The 21183-nt window shown below is 49.6% G+C and overlaps 1 protein-coding gene and 1 non-coding gene across 5 annotated transcripts in view; one reads left to right on the top strand and one right to left on the bottom strand.

Annotated features, from left to right (window-relative positions):
* Positions 1–9637, bottom strand: part of HPCAL1 (hippocalcin like 1) — a 126892-nt gene extending 117255 nt beyond the window's left edge. For 2 of the 4 annotated variants that reach the window (XM_017525540.2, XM_017525523.1), the window contains exon 1: positions 8716–9034. The gene's annotated coding sequence lies outside the window, so the exon portion shown is untranslated. Of the gene's footprint in view, positions 1–8715; positions 9035–9172; positions 9193–9555 lie in introns of those variants that run through there. The other 2 variants (XM_037737258.1, XM_037737268.1) reach the window with 2 other exon arrangements.
* A 7427-nt stretch (positions 9638–17064) lies between these two features.
* LOC119471050 lies at positions 17065–17195 on the top strand. Its single transcript, XR_005200042.1, has one exon. It is a non-coding gene; the product is annotated as a small nucleolar RNA SNORA51 (small nucleolar RNA).
* Positions 17196–21183: the final 3988 nt, after the last annotated feature.

The raw sequence follows: 21183 nt of genomic DNA, 5'->3' as shown, positions 1-21183 counted from the left end.
GATGACAGTGATGATGATGATGGGGATGGAGAATGGTTGATGATGGTGATGAGGATGGGGATGGGGATGATAGTGATGATGATGATGATGATGATGATGATGATGGAGAATGGTCATGATGACAGTGATAATGACGGTGATGGATATGATAGTGATGACAATGATGATAATGGTGATAATGGTCTTGAGGAGCCAGCAACTGGCCCAGCACAAGTCACAGGGGGAAGGAGCTATGGGCCACAGCAAGGCCTTTACGCTGCCTGGGGATCCCTGGCCCCAAAATCTGGAATTCCTTACCTGTGCTCTACCTCTCCTTCCCCTACTCCCACCCACACTGGTGAAAATAATTCTCAAATGCATAACCTTTCACCTGACAGTGAGCTCTGAGAATAATCAGCCAGGCCATATTGGTTTTAAATAAGGTAATAGCATATCACCAAGAACATACGTTAATAAAAGCAGCAATTCTTTATCCCCAAATGTCTTTAGAAAGAAGAGGGAAAAGCACCCCCTAAAAAAATAAGAACGGATTGTACCTGCCGACGTTCCAGCATGAAGGCAAGCAGGGTCTTAGCACCTGCCAGAGGCCTGTTTCTACCTTTACTCGCTGGGAATAAGAAAAACACAAAGAAGCCACAGCAGGCAGCCACAACAGCTCATGTCTCACCCCTGGAGGCTAAGCCCCTGCCAGGTATCCAGGCTGTGTCACAAGCACCGGCTCCACACTGCACGACTGAAGAGTTTCTAATAAGGCACACCCCAGCCACTGCCGAAGGACTGGGGGTGAGGGGACAAGCAGTTCTGCCACCCACAGCTGTGCCTCAGCCCCTGAAGCTGGGGGCTTTTCTGGACCTCCCACATCCCACACTTATTCTGCCAGGAGTGTCTCCAGCCACACACAGTAAATACAGAAAGCTGCGTGATGTGGAAATGATTTTTTTTAACATAGGTGATTGATTTTGAGAGATTCTCACTTCTCTCCAAAAATCGATTACAGGGCAGCAAATAGAAAAGATGGGAGTGAAAGGGAAGAGTGGGGGCTGTCATCAATTCTGTTTTCTGGAAACGTCTGTTCAATGCACAGAAAGAAAGCAGAGAGCTGAGCATTTTGCTGCTAGGGAAAAAGAACACTGCAGTCCATACACACCACTGCACAGAACTGGGATTCTGCGAGTGTACCCAGCAGTCCTCCGGCCTGCCAGCGCGAATGCACCCAGACCTGATCCGTGCTCTGCACGCACTCACAGTGGGAGGGGACCACCAGCTCTGGGCCTCATTATGCCTGAGGAACAACCTGCAGCTCTCTCTGTGCAGCCCCCACCACCAAGCTCAGGTATGGGTGCCTCAGGGACCCTGAGAGACGCTTCTCAGAAGGCATGAGGCTGGGATGATCCAAAATGGCAGCTCCCCAAACTCCAAGCAGTAACTGGCACTGGCTGCCTTCTGGAAGCCTCCACACTCACCGCAGTCACAGACTCCAGCAACAATCCCTTGCTACAACAGCCTGGATCAAAACATGCCTCATAAGCCCGAATTTGAAAAGGAATTCTGTACTCAGTGGCAGAGGAGGCACTAGATCCAAGACTGTTTAAAGAGTAACAGCAGCCACCACCATTCATTCCACACGTGACCAGCCAGACTCACCTGGGTACTCACATCTGCGTTCTTGTTATGTCTCAGCTGGGCCTAGAACCTCTTTCTGCACATGAGTAAACAGACTCAGAGAACATCACCAGCCAATAAACAACAGAGCAAAGACTACAATTCAAACCCAGGTCTGCCACATCTGCGTTCCTGTCAATATCTGAGCTCGGCCTAGAACCCCTTTCTGCACATGGGCAAACAGATTCAGAGACCATCACCAGCCAATAAACAACAGAGCAAAGACTGCAATTCAAACCCCAGTGTCCCTGATCTTTCCCCAAGGTGTTTTGCAAATAAGGGTCCAAGAATGTCTTGGTTCTATTCACCGTGGTTTCTTTCATGGTTTCTGTCCACCATGAGAGTTCTCTACAACCCTGGGAGACAGCGGTCATTTGTGACCTACCTGGTGTACAATGGGCATACAATTTCTGTGTCTCAGTTTGTGCATCTGTCCAATGGCGTCTCATCCTCTGCTCTCTTCCTCAAAGAACAAAAATGATGCAAGGAGAGAAATGCATCAGAAATGCACTCAGAAAACTGAAATGCACAAACCACCCGAATCCACAGCACCATTGCATTTAACACCCCCCATCCCAGCCCCTTCTATTTGCCAGGAGACCTCTCTGCACACACACATTGCTTGAACCACCTCTGCCTGCTCAGTTGTGGATGAGGTACTGGGGCAAAGGACGACGTGTCACACAGCAGTCATGCCCTAGAAGGCACTTCCATGGCTTAGGGAGGGATGACAAGACTTGTATAGGAAAAACTGAGCACCAGCCCAGGCAAGGCCATGAAAGGGCATAGCATTACTACCAAACAAGGAAGAGAAAGTGATCTGGCTTAATTCTTGATGCTTCCACTTTCTGCTGATGGCCCTAGGCTACTTATTTGCTTTGGGCCTCCTTAGTTTTTTCATTTGGAAAAATGGTTTGGGCTGGCACAGTGGCTCACACCTGTAACTCCAGCACTTTGAGAGGCCAAGGCTGGAGAATCATTTGAGCCCAGGAATTCAAGACCAGCCTGGGCAACATAGCAAGACCCCATCTCCACAAAAAATTAAAAAATTAGCAAGGGGTGGTGGTGTGCACCTGCAGAACTAGCTATTCAGGAGACTGTGCAGGAGGATTGTTCAGGCCCAGGAGTTCAAGGTTGCAGTGGGGTGGGATCACACCACTGCACTCCAGCCTAGGCAACAGAGCAAGACCCTATCAAAAAAAAAAAAAAAAAAAAGCTTGTTAAGAAGCAGGGTCTCACAATATTGCCCAGGCTCAAATCCCTGGTTTCAAGTGGTTCTCCCACCTCAGCCTCCCAAGTAGCTGGAACTACAGACAAGTACCGCCATGCCTGGCTTATAAAATAGCGGGTTTTTTATTTGTTTGTTTGCCATTTGCCCTGCTACATACATACATTAACTTGTTTCATCAAGAACTTGGCACATCAATATATGCACTGTATTTTAAATCCCAACACTCTGCTAGATACTCAGGAGTTATGCAAAAGAAATGTAAGGAACACGCCTTCAGCTGGTCCGGCCAACACACCTTGGTTATACTGTAGGTGCCTGTGCTGTGCCAGGTGCAGGTATGAGAGGCCAGAAAGAGAGCTCACCATCTCTCAGGGGGATGGCCAAGCACCCAGCTCACTTCTTCAGAGCTGGGGGAAAAATCAATTCTAACTAGAAGACTCCAGGAGGGCCCCCGTGAAGCGGCCCTTGAGCCAGATCTATTAAAACACAAGTAGAAAGAAAAGGCAGATCTAGAGACAGAAAGCAAATCTGTGGGGGCTGCGGGTTTGAGGGTAGGGACAGAGAGTTTCTACAAAAGAGGGATCTTTCTGGGTTGATGTATATGTTCCAAAACTGGATCGTGGTAATGGCTGTGAGCTCTATAAATTTACTGAAAATCATTAAACTGTATACTTAGAATGGGTACACTGCATGAGAGATGAATTCTATTTTGGTAGAGCTATTAATTAAAACAAAAATGAGTAGGAGTTTAGCAGATAAGGAAGTTTGGGTGGGAGAGAAGAAAGGCATCAAACAATCCAGCCCCACCGTTCGCCCCTACCCTGCCCCCCAACTCTCCCACGTGTCAGCTTAGAGGGTGTTTCTCCAGGGAGCCCCCTAACCTGGGGTAGGAGCTCCCCTCCGTAGCACTTCAAGGCCCTTGGACTTATTTGATGGGTCCCCCACACACAACCCACAGCGCAAGACCTTAAAGTCTGCAAAGGTAGGGAGGATGCCTGGGTCCAGCCTTCTCAGAGCCCAGCTTGGCACAAGGCACACAGCAGGTATCAGAAGCACTTACTGAGTAAGAGAACAAACCTTGGCAGGGCTGGGGAGGCAGAAAAGAGTGGGATGATAAAATCTGTGGGTGGTTTTTTTGTTTTATTTTGTTTTTTCTGAGACGGAGTCTAGCTCTGTCACCCAGGCTGGAATGCAGTGGCACGATCTCGGCTCACTGCAACCTCCCCCTCTCGGGTCCAAACGATTCTCCTGCCTCAGCCAACCAAGTAGCTGGGATTAGAGGTGCCTGCCACCACACCCAGCTAATTTTTTTATTTTTAGTAGAGACGGGGTTTCACCGTGTTGGCCAGGCTGGTCTTGAACTCCTGACCTTGCGATCTGCCCGCCTCGGCCTCCTGAGTGTTGGAATTACAGGTATGAGCCACTGAGCCCGACTGAAATCTGTGTTTTAAACAGTGAAGTGCTGCCAGCGGGGCTGAAGTGAAGGAACTGGAGGCGTGCTCTGGGCCAAGGGCAGATAAAGCTCTGCTGTGCAGAAAGAGTGGGTGTGAGACCTCAGAGAGTGCTGACCCGATTAGACAGCGAGGTGAAGAAGGAGAAAGAGCTATGAAACTCTTTAGAGATTTCTAGCTTTAACCAATGAGCAGATGAGACATGTTGGCCATAATAGGTAGGAGACACAGCCTCAGCAAGGGAGAAGAGTCCTGGGCTCTGCTTTGATATGGGGTAGCTCGGAGCCCACACCCAGTGTTGGGTCTGCAGCTCAGGTGTATCTATATCACCTGCCAATGCACAGACATGAGCACAGGTGAGTACAGCCCCTGCACCTGGGCAGGTGGAAGGAACCGTCCTCTAGAGATGCACTTAATATTGTACCTGCCTGAGGACAGACCTCACTTGCCTAAGGGTACACAGAGCAAGGAAAGCACCTCCATCCCCAGGCTCCTGGCTTCCTGCCAAATTGGTTAGTATCTCAAGCACCAAAATGATACAAATACCCAGCTGCAGGATTAGCAAGCATTGAGCATGCACTTGCTTATGAAGGTAAAGGCACACAGCCCCGAGAAGTCATCTTTCCTGCCCTGCTGCTGGCAGAAGAGGGTGAGTGTAGAGGTCTCTGGGAAGGATGTCTTTAGTTAGCCATGCCTCATCAATGCAGAGATGTGAAGCTTTGCCTCTGAAATTCAATTTTACTTGAAACGACTTGGCCAAGGTAGGGCTCTCTAAAGGATTTACTGTGCTTCTCAGATGATAAAAACAATCTTGAGACTTGTACCGTGCTCATCAGCACTAAGAAATGTTCTACCTGTCAAACCGTATTGATGACCTGGAGTTAGATCACAGTCTGCGCCGCAAGATTCTGACCATTTCTTTTTTCTCTGCAGAAAGTGATTTGAAGAAACTTGTTTTCCGTAGGGCAACTGGCACCAAGAGAGCCCCTAAGCCCATGCTGCCATCTCCATATACAGCCACGCTCTGTCATTCCCAGATTAGAAAATGTAAGGGGAAAAGGACAAGAGCTACGTGACATTCACAGACGCGCAGCTTTACGTGAGGACATGAGAACGACATAGAAACCCACTGCTACCATGGGAGAACAGGGAGCCCCAAAGTACAGCATGATTAAAATCTACAAGTGTGTGTCATCCTAACTCCAAACATGCCTCCCCCAGCCCCTTCCTCAGCACAATGACATTAGATGCTGACAAACTAGCAGAATACACATAATCCTCCATCAATCCTGGGCTGGCAACTCATCAATTGAATGCATTATCCGGTAATGAACAGGCATGGTTTAGGGCTTGCTGGAATGCAAAATTTTAATACAAACCTAACCCGATCTAGATTAAAATTCAGCTGCCAAGTAGCTTAAACTTTGGTGCCAACTAAACTCTGGAGCCCCCTGTTAGTACCCTGGATTATCACTGGTTTGTGAGTGGGCGTGGTACTCCACCACTTACAAGTAGCAAAAAGGGCCTTAGAATAAGTGTCACAGGGAGACAGGTGCCCTGATGCACAATCACCAGGCACGCACTGTCTGCACGCTGCAGTCCTTGGCACTGTGCTCACAGAGCCCTGAAGGTGTGGGTGTGAGCCCCAGCACTTCACAGGAGGAAACAGCTCCAGGCTGAAACGGTGCTAGGTGAGCATGGGGCCCAGGCTGGGACATGTGCACCAACCGGAGTTCAGTCCTTGTCTTTCCAGAGACTGCACTTCTAACTCCGCACAACCCTGTGGCTAGAAAGGGGGCGGAGATACCTTCTGAAGCAATGTGTCCAAGTTCTTGTATTTCACTTAAAATCTATCTCTAGGAGGGCTTGCTGGAAATAAATGGGCCATTGGCTGCAGTATGGGCAAATCTCTGTTCTTCTGGGGTTTTGACGTGTTTTGGTTTCTCCACAGGTCAAATGACCTTCCATTTATTGGATTCCAAAGACAAAGTCTCCCAAATTGTTATCACACATTGACATGTATGGTCCACCTTAAAAACAGCATCAAAGTGGAACGCAGAGGGAGCAGGCAAGGCTAGGATGTGGCACATCCCACGGCAAGGGAGACACAGAGCCCCAGGCCTTCCCTTTGCTACATTATCCAATAAAACCTCAAGAGCTCAGTAATTACAGGTGCTCTCAAAAGTGAAACAGAAATAGATCTATGGCCAAAACACTGGCTGCTCAAGACAAAGGGCTGGCTTTAACTAGAAAAAAAACAAAAACAAACAAAAAAAAACCCTGGGTTTTGGTCTGTCTTCTGAGCTGATAAAGCCAGGCTGATTTTTAAAAACATTATTATGGAATCTGATTACGAGCCCTTTTCTCCTGTAGAATATAAAATCATTCGATGAAACAGAAAACAGGGTCCATTCTAAGTGTGCCCCGTCACCAAGTCAGGATGAAAAATGAGCTCATCACCTCCCCCTGGCCTGCCACGGCTGGGATTGCAGGGCTTCAGTCCCGGCAGAGGAAAACCAAAGGAACCGGACCAGGTTTCTGTTCCTGACTCCTAAAAGCAGGCAAAGCAGTCCGCCTCTCTGGGAACACCACCGCGTAGCACCTGACACTTGGGAACCGCATCCTATACCAAAGGCCGCCCATGCCGCCCCCTCCGCAGCCCACCCCAGGCCGGCGCTCCATTTTGAGAGCCTCCTGCACCGGTGAGATCTGTGGCTCCCTTGGTTAAAGGCGATTCCCCACCATCACCCCCCACCCCAACAGGAAGACACCAAGGCAATGAAGGGAAGGAATATCGCTCGTTCTGGCGAGGGCGCCTGAACCACACAAAACTGGCCTTCTGCGTCTGAGGCGCCAGGACTCTCCAAAGAATGAGTCGTGGTCAGAGCTGGGTGCACATTCACTGCGGTTCAATTTTATGAGTAGTAGGTTTCAAAAGTAAATGCGTTTTAAATTAAGGGGTGGGACTAGGAGGAGGGGTCCCATGTGGCCCCCGGGCATGAGGCTGGCTGCAAGGGAGCAGGGGTGGCAGGGGCTGGTGCTGGGGGGGTATCTAATGCCGAGGCCTTCGGCTGGACTCGGCGACCTGGCAAACATCTTCCTCTGGTGGAATTGGGGTCAGTCGGGAGGAAAGGGGTGGCCTTTGGCGTGGCCGGGCCTGACCGGGATGCCTCGGGAGCCGGAGCTCTGCGTGTGCGGGAAGCACCAATTTCACGCCGTGGCTCTGGGACACCACCGGCTGAGCCGCATCCTCCGGGATTAGGCACTTGTTGAGCGAAAGGGCTCTCGACTCCGCAGTCGCTGCCTCCCGGCCAGGAGAGGGACCCCCCACGCCGGCGCGGGAGCCCCTGGGGCTGGGGCAGGGTGGGCCCCGCGCTGCGCTCTCGGGCACTGGCGGAGGCGGCAGCGCCCGGGAGGTGCGGCAGGAGGCAGCGCAGCTGGCAGCGCAGCTGGCAGCTAAACTTTCTGGAATCTCGGTGCTTTGCCGTTAAGTTAGGGCCAGAGAGAGGCAGGAAACACGCCCGGGGGAAATGTAAGGCCCCACGCACGATAAAGGGAAAAAAAAAAGATTTGAAACAACAGACGCTAATCCAATTAACACAGCACCTACTGTGTGCGGGGCATTAAGCCAAGAGCTGTATTCAGTGCGTTCTCATTTCACCTGTCACCACAGCCCCCGAGGGAGGAGCTGTCCTCATTTGAAAGAGAAGCAAGCCGCGACCCGTGAATGTGGCGCGTCTGGCCCAGGTCGCAGTGCAGGTCATGGGAAGGCCAGGGCTCTACTCGTCGCCCCACAGCCCTGCGAGGAACCTGAGGATCGCCTCCGCGTGGGCCCCCACCCTTGGCAGAAGCTCACCGGCTACCCACGTGGGCCGCGCGGACCTGTCCCCGAGGGTCCGGCCCAGCCTTTCTGCGAGGCCCGCGCTTGCCCTGTCGGGTCCCAGCTGTGCCGGAGGCTCCTAAGCTACGCACTGCGCCGACCGGCAGGGACAGGGGGCTCTGGGACGGGACCGCCCAGGGGACCCCACAGGGGACAGGGACGAGACCGCCCACGCCCACCCCGCCACCCCGCTCCACGCACAGCTGCTCACACACGACACCCGCCAGGCACCGCTCCCCACCAGCAACTGCGTCCCGACACACAATTCCACAAACGCAGTCCAAAATGTGCACAACTAAGGCGCACACACATCCCCACGAGTACGCGCCATTCGAAAGACATACCACCGTCCGCGGTCACCCACAACTCCACCGCGCAGAGAAACGCGGGCACCCCCGGACACACACGCGCGCACACAAACACACGGCCGGATTCGCAGCGCTCCCCGGTGCACACGCCGGTGAACACGCCCGCAGCCCGCCCTTCCCTACCTGCTCCGGCGCAGGACGCGGTCCGCCGGCTTCCCAAGCCCAAGTTCCGCGCCGGCGGCGGCTGCAGCGTACGCGGGCCGCTCCGCGGGACAAGACCGCCGAGGCCGGGAGGAGTGACTAGGAGCGCGGGCCTCTGTGCGTCCTCAGCTGCTGCGCCGGCCCCGCGCTCATCGCCGCCCAGAAGGACAAAAGGAAGCCGGCAGCCAGGGAAGGAGCAAGGTGGAGGCGCCCGCCAGTCCGCCCGTCCGCCGCCAGCCGCCGCCGCTCGCCGCCGCCGCCGCCGCGGCCCGCCTGCCAGCTCCGGGAAGGAAGAGACGCGAAGGCAGGACCCAGAGGCGGGGGCCGGGGCGGGGCTCGCGGCCGGAGGCGGGCGCTCAAGTTTCCTGGGGCCCCGCCCCTCCAGGCCCGGCCCCGCCCTCCAGGCCCCGCCCCCGACACGACACGCCCCCTACCGGACCGTCAGCGCCCGCTGGGCCCTCGCCGCCCCTGCCCCTCGCAGCTCCACGGCCCTCGCGGCCCAGCTGCGGCCCTGCTCGGTCCCAGCCCCCAGTGGCTTTTGGGACAGGGGCGGAGCTGGGCACCGGTTCCGCTCCCCTAACCTTTGGCCTCTGGCCTGCGGGTGTAGGAGAGGCCGAGAGGCGGCGCCCGGGAGGGGCCAGCCCTGCGCCCGTGCCACGCGCCCGCGCCCCCCGCCCCCACCCCGCAGGAAGTGGCCCTGGCGGCCTAGGAAGGGGAAGAGACGAGTTGCCCCGGCCCCGTCCCCAGCCCTGCGTGCAGCTCGCACCCCTTCCCGCGCCCGCTCAGGCCTGAAGTGGGAGGCCTGGCTCCAGCCCTGGCTACCTGCGGTGACTCCCCAGGCTGCTTAGGCGAGTCTCTTGGGCCGCCTCAGCCTCGGTTTCCCCACCTAACCACGGAAGGGAGCAGGGGCGTGTTTCCTGAGCTCCTCCTTCCTAACATCTGTGGTCTTCGGGCTCCACGCGGGAGAGGCGCCGAACTGGCATCTCCTGGCTCTCGACGAGGGGGGCGTCCTCCATACCCTGCACCTGCCCAGAGTGGAACCAGGGACCCCGCTTCCCAGAGCACCGCCCCCCACCATCAGGGGCTCCGGAAAAACGGCTTCAGAAAAGCAAATACACACACACACCCCTCCCGCCCCAAACATCCCCGAAGAAAGGTAACCACAGAAACAGCCAGAAATGTGGAGCTGGGCGATCGTGTGAGGCTGAGACAAACTGTCTTTCCGGCGTCTCTCGGGGAGAGCTCAATCCCTCCTTCCACTCCTCCTTCACGGAAAACAGTGAACTGCTACAGAGGCCTCCAGAGCAACGTGCAAGCGCAGGGCCTTGCTGGGAAAGTGGGCTGGGTCCAGACCCCTCCTTCCTTGGCTCTGAAGGCAGAAAGGCAAAGCTAGACCTGGAGGAAGTTCCCCTCCCCGTGGGCCCTGCAGTGAGGATTACATGAAGTCATGCCGGTGGGCGGTGGACCCGACTGCACCGACCGATGCAGGCGGCCCGGTACCTGCGGGCGCCATGCCTCCTCCTTAGCCAAGGCCACTCGAGCTCCCCGTGAAGTGTCCAGGCAAAGGGCCGGTGGGGTTACAGGTGAGAAGACCTCAGTTAGAGGCCAAGGCCCAGACCCATCAGCAGGGTGACTGCAGCAGTGACTGTCAGCCAGAGCAGGATCGGTCGTGCTGTGGTCACAAGTAAGACCCTAATTCTCACTCGGGCTGCAGCTCACCCTGACAGCAGAAGCCTCCACCAGGCACGGAACTGGCCTCCTCCACCTTGGGATTCCCCAGGCGTCTTTAGGGCTTCCAAGGCCGCTGCTGGTTCTCCTACCTCCAGCAAGAGAAGAGACAGCACTAGGTGGGGTCCCGGAATCCGGCCTGGGGCAGCACACATCGCTTCCACCCACATCCATGGGCCAGAAGTGGTCGCACAGCCGCACCGGGATGCAAGGGGCTCTGGGACCTGTGGTCTTCCTGAATGTTCCAGAAGAAAACGAAGCCGATTTGATAAACGCATAGCAGCACCCCTGCCACAGAAACTGAGCACATTTCTCCCAAGCACAGGGCAAAGGGGCAAAGGCTGTCCACATACACCAGGACCACTGGACGGGAAGAGAATGGCAGACACAGGCAGGAGGCACGGTGGGGTGGAAAAGTTCAGGCAGGGCTCAAAAGCAGACCGAGGCCCCTTCCTGAAACCCAGCCCACTCACTGGTTCCTCCACACTTGGCCCATGCTGCTCCTCTCCCCTGTGGCTTTTCCATCTTCCCCTCCAACCCATAACCCATCCATCCTTCAGAACTTAGGTCAGCCCTCACCTAGCTCTCAGTGTCTTAGCCTGCAGGTGCTTCCTCTCTCTGAACTACTAGAGAAACACACTTAACCACAGACCTCTTATCCAGAAGTGTATCTCTCTCAGATGAGATGCAAGTTGGTCCCTTCCCTTGTGTCCTTCCTGTTCTTTCAGGAAAAGGACTCTCTACCCCCTCTGAAGCTACATGGAGAGAGAGCATACTGTCATTATTCAATATGTAGTTTTGAATTTAATTAACTACATCGAAGAAGAAAGCAAATTCAGGTAAGATGTTGTATAATTTCCTGGGACGACTGTAACAAGCACCTCCAACTGGGCAGCTTAAACAACATAAATGTGTTGTTTCACAGCTCTGGAGGCTGGAAGTCCAAGATCAAAGTATGGGCAGGGCTGGCCCCTTCTGAGGGATGTGGGGCCAGTCTGTTTCATGTCTGTATCTTAGCTTCTGGAAACCTCATGCATTCCTTGGCTTATGGATGGCCATGTGTGCTCCCTGTGAATTCACATCTCTCTATACCTGTCTGTCTCTTTTCCCCTTTTCATAAGGACACAGTCATTATTGGATTAGGGCACACCCTAATTACCTCACTTAACTTGATCATCTCCAGAGACCCAATTTCCAAATAAACTCACATTCACAGGTACCAAGGGTTAGAAGTTCAGCATCTTTTGAGGGGAACAATTCAACCCATAGCTGGTGTCATGCTAGATAAACAATTTGTTTTTCATATGATTATTGTAAACAAGACAGAAATAATTCTGATTGTTCTTAATATCTTAAGACAATTTTTTCTAATTTTTATTGTGATAAAATGCACATAAAATAAAATTTATCATCTTAATCATTTTATTTTATTTTATTTTATTTTTTTTGAGACGGAGTTTCGCTCTTGTTACCCAGGCTGGAGTGCAATGGCGCGATCTTGGCTCACCGCAACCTCCGCCTCCTGGGTTCAGGCAATTCTCCTGCCTCAGCCTCCTGAGTAGCTGGGATTACAGGCACGCGCCACCATGCCCAGCTAATTTTTTGTATTTTTAGTAGAGACGGGGTTTCACCATGTTGACCAGGATGGTCTCGATCTCTTGACCTCGTGATCCGCCCCCCTCGGCCTCCCAAAGTGCTGGGATTACAGGCCTGAGCCACCGCGCCCGGCCATCTTAATCATTTTAAACTGAACAGTTCAGTGGTATTAAATACACTAACGATGAGCAACCATCACCACCATCCACCTCCAGAACCCTTTTCAGTTTGTAAAACTGAAACTCTATACCCATTAAATCATGACCCCCTCTCTAATACCTCATATAAGTGGAATCATACAGTATTTTCTTTTTGCAACTGGATTATTTCACTTAGCAGAATGTCCTCAAGATTCATCTATGTTGTAGTATATGTCAGAATTTCCTTCCTTTTTTTTTTTTTTTTTTTTTTTGAGGTGGAGTTTCTATCTTGTTGCCTGGGCTGGACTGCAATGGCGCGATCTCGGCTCACTGCAACCTCCACCTCCCAGGTTCAAGCAATTCTCCTGCCTCAGCCTCCCAAGTTGCTGGGACTCCGGGTGCGCGCCGCCACACTCAGCTAATTTTTGTATTTTTAGTAGAGACGAGGTTTCACCATGTTGACCAGGATGGTCTCGATCTGCTGACCTCATGATCTGCCCGCCTCGGCTTCCCAAAGTGCTGGGATTACAGGTGTGAGCCACTGCACCCGGCCAATTTCCTTCCTTTTTAAAGCTGAATAATTCTTAAAATACATTCTATTGTATGTATGCCACATTTTGTTTATCTGCTCGCTTGTCGATAAATACTTGGGTCGTGTCCACATTTTAACTATTATGAATAATGCTGCTATGAACATGGGTACACAAATATCTTTTCAAGATCCTATTTTCAATTCTTTTGGGTATATACCCAGAAGTGGAATTGCTGGATTATATGGTAATTCTATTTTTGAGTAAGCATCATAATAATATTTTCCACAGTGTCTGTACCATTTTACATCTGCCAAACAGTGTACAGCATTCCAGTTTCTTCACATCCTCACTGCCAGCGCTTGTTTTTGATAGTAGCCATCCTAATGAGTATGAGCTGGTGTCTCATTGTGGTTTTCATTTACATTTCCCTAATGATTACTTATATAAACATCTTTTCATGTGTATTTTGGAGAAAGATCTAGTGAAGTCCTTTGTCCATTTTTTAATCGTTGTTTAGTGTTTTGGTTGTTGAGTGTTAGGAGTTCTCTCTATATGCTGGATATTAATCTCTTATCAAATATATGATTTTCCAACATTTTCTTCCATTGTGTGGGTTGACTTTTTACTCTGTTAATTTTGCCTTTTTGTTTTGTTTTTTGGTTTGCTTTTGTTTTTTTTTGAGACACAGTCTTGCTCTGTCGCCCAGGCTGGAGTACAGTGGTGTGGTATTGGCTCACTGCAACCTCTGCCTCCCAGGTTCAAGCGATTGTCTCGCCTCAGCCTGCCAAGTAGCTGGGACTACAGGCATGCACCACCAGGCCTGGCTAATTTTTGTATTTTTAGTAGATATGGGGTTTAACCATGTTGGCCAGGCTGGCCTCAAACTCCTGACCTCAAATGATCTGCCCACCATGGCCTCCCAAAGTGCTGGGATTACAAGCATGAGACACTGCACAGGCCTGATTTTGCATTTTGATGCACAGAATTTTTATGAAATCCAATTTGTCTATTTCTCTTTGTTGTCTGTGTCTTTAATGTCATATCCAAAAAATCACTGCCAAATCCAACATTGTGGAGATTTTGCTCCAAATTTTCTCCTAAAAATTGTATAGTTTTAGGTTACTTTTAGGTCTTTGATCTATTTTGAGTTAATTTTTGTATATCGTGTTAGGTAAGGGTCCAGCTTCATTCTTTTGCATGTAGATATCCAGTTTTCCCAGCACCATTTGTTGAAAAAGCTGTCCTTTTATCATTAGTGTCATGGCACCCTTGCCAAGAATCATTTGACCATACATTCAAAGGTTTATTTCTGGGCTCTCTATTTTATTCCATTGATCTATATGTCAATCTTTATTCCAATGCCACATTGTTTTGATTACTGTAGCTTTGTAGTAAGTTTTGCAATCAGGAAGTATGAGTCCTCCAGCTTTGTTCTTTTTCTTTTTCTTTTTTTTCATGTTGTGTTATGTTTTGTAGCTTTTTTAAAATATATATATATATATTTATTGTACTTTAGGTTCTGGGGTACATGTGCAGATCATGCAGGATTGTTTATAGGTACATGCATGGCAATGTCATTTGCTGCCTCCATCCCCCAGTCACCTATATCTGGCATTTCTCCCAATGTTATCCCTCCCCAACCTCCCTACCCCACACTTTGTTCTTTTTCAAGATTGTTTTGGCTATTCGGGGTCCCTTGAGATTCCATGTGAATTTTAGGATTTTTTTTTTCTCCAAAAAATGTCATTGGGATTTGGACTTTATTGTTTCTGCAGTCCCTTTACATATACTGTCTCCAACATTCTAAAGATTATTTCCATATTTTACAGATGAGGAAAGCTATACTTGGAGAAATGAAATGTCCAAGGCCACGTATTAGAATCAGTAACAGCCAGGTCTAACAGCCAGATTAAATGTCACTGTGCTGGGCCCACACAGGCTCTGGAAGGAATACTATTTTTTTTTTAAATTGCTTGTAGCACTTTAATACTTGAGTGTACATCCACCAGGGAGAATCTCGCAAATAACGTGGTTCCAGCTCACAAACTCCTGCCCCAAAATGTTTGCGGAAGTGGAGGCTAGCTTCTTTGTAGGTCCTCTTTTGATTCTATTCCCCAGTTTCATTTGTAATCACAGAGTGGAGAAATGCAGCTGCCGGGAATAGCATGGGTGACGCTGACTTAGGCTGGAGGCAGCATTTCTGGCCTCGCCCTTCCCCTAACCCCAGCAGCCCACAGGCAGAGGAAATGCCCAAATAACTCCCCGGCCCCAGCTGCAGCAGGAAACCAAAGCCGTGCCTGGAAAGGAGAGAGTTAGAAATTTACCATGACCTGTCCTCCAGCAGAATCGCTGGATTCTGCCTCAAATCTGTAGCTGGACAGCTGGGAAAATTGGATCATTAGGTCATCTTGTTTATTGCTGAGGCGTGCTGTTTCCTGGCCACTCCTGATACAGATGCTGTGGCCCATGGCTCGTCCAGGAAGTGTGACTCAGAGGCAGGTTCCGATGGGCACCCCCTTTCCCCTTCATCCTTACAAACTCAAGATAAGCTAAAATATCCACCCCCACCGCTGTGGACCACTACCACCCCAATTCCTTTGTTGAAGCCCTGACCCCTAACGAAATTATATTTGGAGATAGGGCTTTTAGGAGATACTTAAGGTTAAAAGAGTCGTAAGGGTGGAGGCCCAACCCAATAGGATTGGTGGTCATAGAAGAGGAAGAGAGAGAAGTCTTTCTTCCTCTCCATGCACCAAGGAAAGGCCATGTGAGAACACAGCAAAAAGGTGACTGTCTACAAGTCAGAAAGCCGGCCTTTACCAGAAAAGGATCAGCCAGCAGCGCCTTGATCTTGAACTTCCAGCCTCCAGAACTCTGAGAAATAACTTTCCGTTGTTGAAGCCACCCAGTCTGTGGTGTTTCATCATGGCAGTCTAAGCCTAAGCCAGGAGACATGCCCTGGTACTTTTCCTTCTGTATCCTACTCTGTCTGCCCTCTACCCCTCTCTAATCTCAAGGCTGGGTCCTGGGACCCTGCCCAGCAGGGCTAAGGGCATTAAGGACCTGGTTTTGTTTCTTGAGCAGTGCCTTACCCTCTTGCCCTGCTTCCCTGACCCCTCTGCCCGACCATGGCTGCTGGGGAACAGGGCTGGTTATGGGCCAGGGCGGGACTTGCCAGGGGAGTGCTCTGGAGCTGCACTGTCTGCTCACTGAGTGGCCTTTGGAGGTACCCGGGAAAATGAACAGGCCTCCAAGTCAGGTAAGCCTGGACTCCCAGACTCTTCTATAAAGTAGACAGCTTGACCTACGACCTACCTCTTTAGTGGTTGAGAGCCTTAAATGAACTAACATTGGATGCTCTCAGGAAAAAAACAAAACTTACGCCTGTAACCCCACCACTTTGGGAGGCCAAGGCAGGTGAGTCGCTTGAACCCAGGTGTTTGAGACCAGCCTGGGCAACATGGCGAAGCCCCATCTCTACTAAAAACACAGAAATTAGCCAAGCATGGTGGTACATGCCTGTAGTCCCAGCCACTTGGGGAGCTGAGGTGGGAGGATGGCTTGAGCCTGGGAGGTGGAGGTTGCAGTGAGTCCAGATCATGCCACCGCACTCCAACCTGGGTGACAGAGCCAGACCTCGTCTCAAAAAAATCCCAAAAAGCTGCTTTCCCCCTCCCTGCTCACTCTTCCCTCCTCCCAATTAGCAAACTTAAAACATTCCCTTTAGCAACCCTGATCAGGTCCCAATCCAGGATCCCAATTTTCTAATTTGTAAAATGTGCATATGAATCATGTCTCCCTTGGATTAAAAGAGGCAATGTGTGCAAAGGGCCTCTGTCAAGGTGGCGCCTCAAGAAGTGATGGGCATGTCACTTCATTGTCGTGTCCTCACCCTCATCATCATTCTCCCACAGACTGACCACTCCGCCCACACACATAAAGAAAGCCATCACAGCGTCAGTCGGAGGCTGCAGGTGCTGGCCTGCTCAGCAGGCGCTATCGGCATCACCTGAGCAGACACCCAACCTCTCTGAGTTCCTTTCCCCCCGACAGCTGGTCCTCAGATGACCTAAGGGAGGGAGGCCAAGGCACCAAGGACTGGGAAATGGCTTTGTAAAATGTGAAATGTGCTCCAGGACTACACATCTTCAAGGAGTGTCAGAGGCATTTGAACCAGAGCGACTCCATCTGGAATAGGGACCGGGTAAAATAAGGCTGAGACCTGCTGGACTGCATTCCCCAGAGGTTAGGTATTCTAAGTCACAGGATGAGACAGGAGGTCCGCACAAGGTATACAGATCACAAAGACCTTGCTGATAAAACAGGTTGCAGTAGGCCTCCTGGTGTTCACCCCCAGGCTGTTCTTACACTGACTCTAGAGGAAGAGGAGGTAGAGTAAACCTACCCCATATACACCTCCACCCAGGCCCTGGGCCTGGTCTGTATTGTGAAATGAGGGACACAGAAAAGAAAAAACAATAAAAGTTAAAACAATTTGCAGTAAAGAAGCCAGCCAAAACTCACCAAAGCCAAGGTGGTGACAAGAATGACCTCTGGTCATCCTCACTGATCATTATATGCTAATTATAATGTGTCAGCACACTAAAAGACATGCCCACTAGTGCCATGACATTTTACAAATGCCATGGCAACATCAGGAAATTACCATACATGGTCTAGAAGGGAGAAGAGCTCTCAGTTCTAGGAATTGCCCATGTCTTTCCTGGGAATCTCATGAATAATCCACCCCTTGTTTCACATGTAATCAAGAAATAACTATAAGCATAAACAGCTGAGCAGCCCATGCCGCTGCTCTGCCTGTGGAGTAGCCATTCTTTATTCCTTTACTTTGCTAATAAACTTGCTTTCACTTTGCTCTGTGGACCTGCCCCCAATTCCTTCTTGTGTGACGTCCAAGAACCCTCTCTTGGGGTCTGGACTGGGACCCCTTTCTGCTGATAGTAGTGGCTCCAAAGAGTTGGGTTAGACTTCTGTACCATTGCTGGTACACAGTGGGGTGGAGGGGGCCTGAGGCCATGACACATGGTTGTCCAGTACAGGCTGGGAAGCCACATCAGCAGCGGCACAGGCCCCAATGTGGAAGGCAGAAACCCCAGCTTGGGGCTCCTTACAACACACGGACATTTTTTCCATGTCAGCGGAGAGGGGAGCAGTCCAGAGTCTGGCTGGCTACAGAACACCCCTGCTAAAACACAAAACCCGAAGCCAAACACAGCAGCAGCCTTCACCTCTGCTTCAAACCAGCTGGAACCGGAAAATGCTGCCCGCCTTTCCAGCTCTGCTCCTGATGGTGGCTCCTGTTCTGGGAGCTAGAGCTCCTGGTGCATGTGCCGAGGACATGCCCTGCAAGGGTCAGTAGGTAAATTTCTCCCTGAAACATAATAGCTCCATGGCTAATGGGGGGTGGACATAATGTTAATCATATGTGTATATATACATATTATTACTTCAACATGTAATCATTCTAAAAATTGTGAATGAGATATTTTGTATTCTTTTTATAGTAAGTCTTTGAAACTCAGTGTGTGTTCTGTACTTACAGCATTTCTTAATTTGGACTAGCTGCAATTCAAGTGCTTGATAGTCATATGCGGCTAGTGGCTATCACACTGGACACATATAGACCTGTGAATGCAAAACTTTAGTGTGCATCAGAATCCCCTGATGTGCTTGTTAAAACACTGATTGCTAGGCCCCACCTGCAGAGTTTCAGATTCAGCAAGTTTGAAGTGTTGCCTGGGAATTTGCATTTCTGACAAGTTTCTAGTAATGCTGCTGGTCCAGGGACCACACTTTGAGAACCACTGGCCTAGACAGTCCTCTGAGACAAGCAAGAAACATGCTTTCTGGTTTACCTCTGGGGAAACTATGTCATTACTACAAAGCTACAGTAATCAAGCAGTGTGGTACTGACATAAGGACAGAGATATAGATGAATGGAATAAAACTGAAAATGCAGAGATAAATTCTCTCAGTTATTGTCAGTTGCTTTTTGGCAAAGATGCCAAGACAATTAAAAGGGAAAAAGAATAGTCTTTCCAGTACATGGTGCTGGGACAACAGGATGGCCAAATTCTTTTTTTTTTTTTTAATTAATTTTATTTTATTTTTAAATTAATTAATTTTTTTTTTTTTTTTTTGAGACAGAGTCTTGCTCCATCACCAGGTGCCAGGCTGGAGTGCAATGGCACAATCTTGGCTCACTGCAACCTCTGCCTCTTGGGTTTAAGCAATTCTCCTGCCTCAACCTCCAGGGTAGCTGGGACTGCAGGCACATGCCACCACGCCCAGCCAATTTCTGTATTTTCAGTAGAGAGGGGCTTTCACCATATTGGCCAGGATAGTCTCGATCTCTTGACCTTGTGATCTGCCCACCTTGGCCTCCCAAAGTGCTGGGATTACAGGCGTGAGCCACTGTTCCCAGCTATAATTTTATTTTTAAATGGAGTTTTGCTCTTCTTGCCCAGGCTGGAGGGCAATGGTGCAATCTCAGCTCACTACAGCCTCCACCTTCTGGGTTCAAGTGATTCTCCAGGGGATGGCCAAATTCAAAAAAATAAAGGTGGATCCCTACCTCACACCATATACAAAAATTAACTCAAAATAGATCAAACCTAAATGTAAGAGCTAAAAGTACAAAACTCTTAGAAGAAAACATAAGCATAAATCTTCATGACCTTGTATTAGGCAATAGTTTCTTAGATATGACACCAAAAAGCACAGGCAGCCAAAGAAAAGATTGATAAGTTGGACTTTATCAAAATGAAAAACTTTTGTGCTTCAAAGGACACCATTGGGAAAGTGAAAAGAAAGACCATGGAATAGGAGAAAATATTTGCAAATCATATATCTGACAAGGGATTTGCATCTAGAATATATACAGATTTTTTATTTATTTTTTTTTTTTTTTTTTTGAGATGGAGTCTCACTCTGTCCCTCAGGCCGGTGTGCAGTGGCGTGATCTTGGCTCACTGCAGCCTCCATCTCCTAGGTTCAAGAGATTCTCCTCCCTCAGCCTCCTGACTAGCTGGAATTACAGGTGCATGCCAGCACACCTGGCTAATTTTTGTATTTTTGGTAGAGACAGGGTTCCACCATGTTGGTCAGGCTGGTCTTGAACTCCTGACCTCATGATCCACCTGCCTCTACCTCCCAAAGTGCTGGGATTACAGGCGTGAGCCACTGTGCCTGGCCAAATATATACAGAACTCTTACAAGTCAACAATAAAAAGTCAAATGACCCAATTTTAAAAGTAAGAAAGGATATAATTAGACCTTTCTCCAAAGAAGATATACAGTTGGCCAATAAGCACATGAAAAGAAGTTCAACCTCATTAGTTACCAAGGAAATGCAAATCAGAACCTCGGTGAGATACCACCTCACACTGCTAGGGTGGCTGGAATTCAAAAGGTGGACAGTAACAGGAGAGGTGAGGATGTGGGGAAGTGGAACCCACTCACATTCGTGGTGGGAATACAAAATGGTATATTGGCTATGAAAAACAGTGTGGTGGTTCTCTGAAAAGTTCAACATAAAGGCTACCATATGACCCTGCAATTCTATGCCTGGGTATGTACCCAAGAAAATTGAAAATCTAGGTCCACACAAAAACTTATAACGTGAATGCTGACAGCAGGACTACTTATAAAACCAACAAAGTGGAAACAACCCCAAGACCCGACTATGAAAAACAGATAAACAAAATGTGACGTATCCATACAATGGAGCGTTATTCAGCAGTAAAAAGAAATGAATTACAACTATGTACCGCAACATGTTGAACCCCAAAAACTTTATACTACCTGAAAGAAGTCAGACACAAAAGGCCACATACGGTGTGATCTTATCTACATGAAATGCGCAGAATAGAATAGTCCGTACAGACCAACAATGAATGTGAGGCTGCCAGAGGCTGGCGGTAGAAGAGAGTGACCACGAGTCGGGACAGGATTTCTTTTTGGAATTAGAGTGGTGAAGGTTGCACAGCTTTGTGAATATAGTGAAAACCCGAGTTGCATACTTTAAAAATAAATAAGCTTTTTGGCCAGGCGAGGTGGCTCATGCCTGTAATCCCAGCAATTTGGGAGGCCAAAGTGGGCGGATCACGAAGTCAGGCGTTCGAGACCAGCCTAGCCAACATGGTGAAATGCCCATCTCTACTAAAAATACCAAAAAAAAATTAGCCAGGCTGTCTGTAATCCCAGCTACTCAGGAGGCTGAGGCAGGAGTATCGCTTGAACCCAGGGGGTAGAAGATGCAGTGAGCCAAGATCACGCCACTGCACTCCAGTCTGGGTGACAGAGTGAGACTCTCTCTCAAAAACTAAAAAATAAATAGAAATAAATAAATAATAAGCTTTTTTAAAAAAGCAGAGAGGAGGACATTTACCTCAAATCACATAGGTAATAAATGTCAAGTGAGAGCCAGACCC

This window comes from Cebus imitator, unplaced genomic scaffold (genome assembly GCF_001604975.1).
Source record: "Cebus imitator isolate Cc_AM_T3 unplaced genomic scaffold, Cebus_imitator-1.0 Scaffold1, whole genome shotgun sequence".
NCBI lineage: Eukaryota > Metazoa > Chordata > Mammalia > Primates > Cebidae > Cebus > Cebus imitator.
The sequence above is the reverse complement of the archived record's forward strand: the minus strand, read 5'-3'. Positions and strand labels throughout refer to the sequence as shown.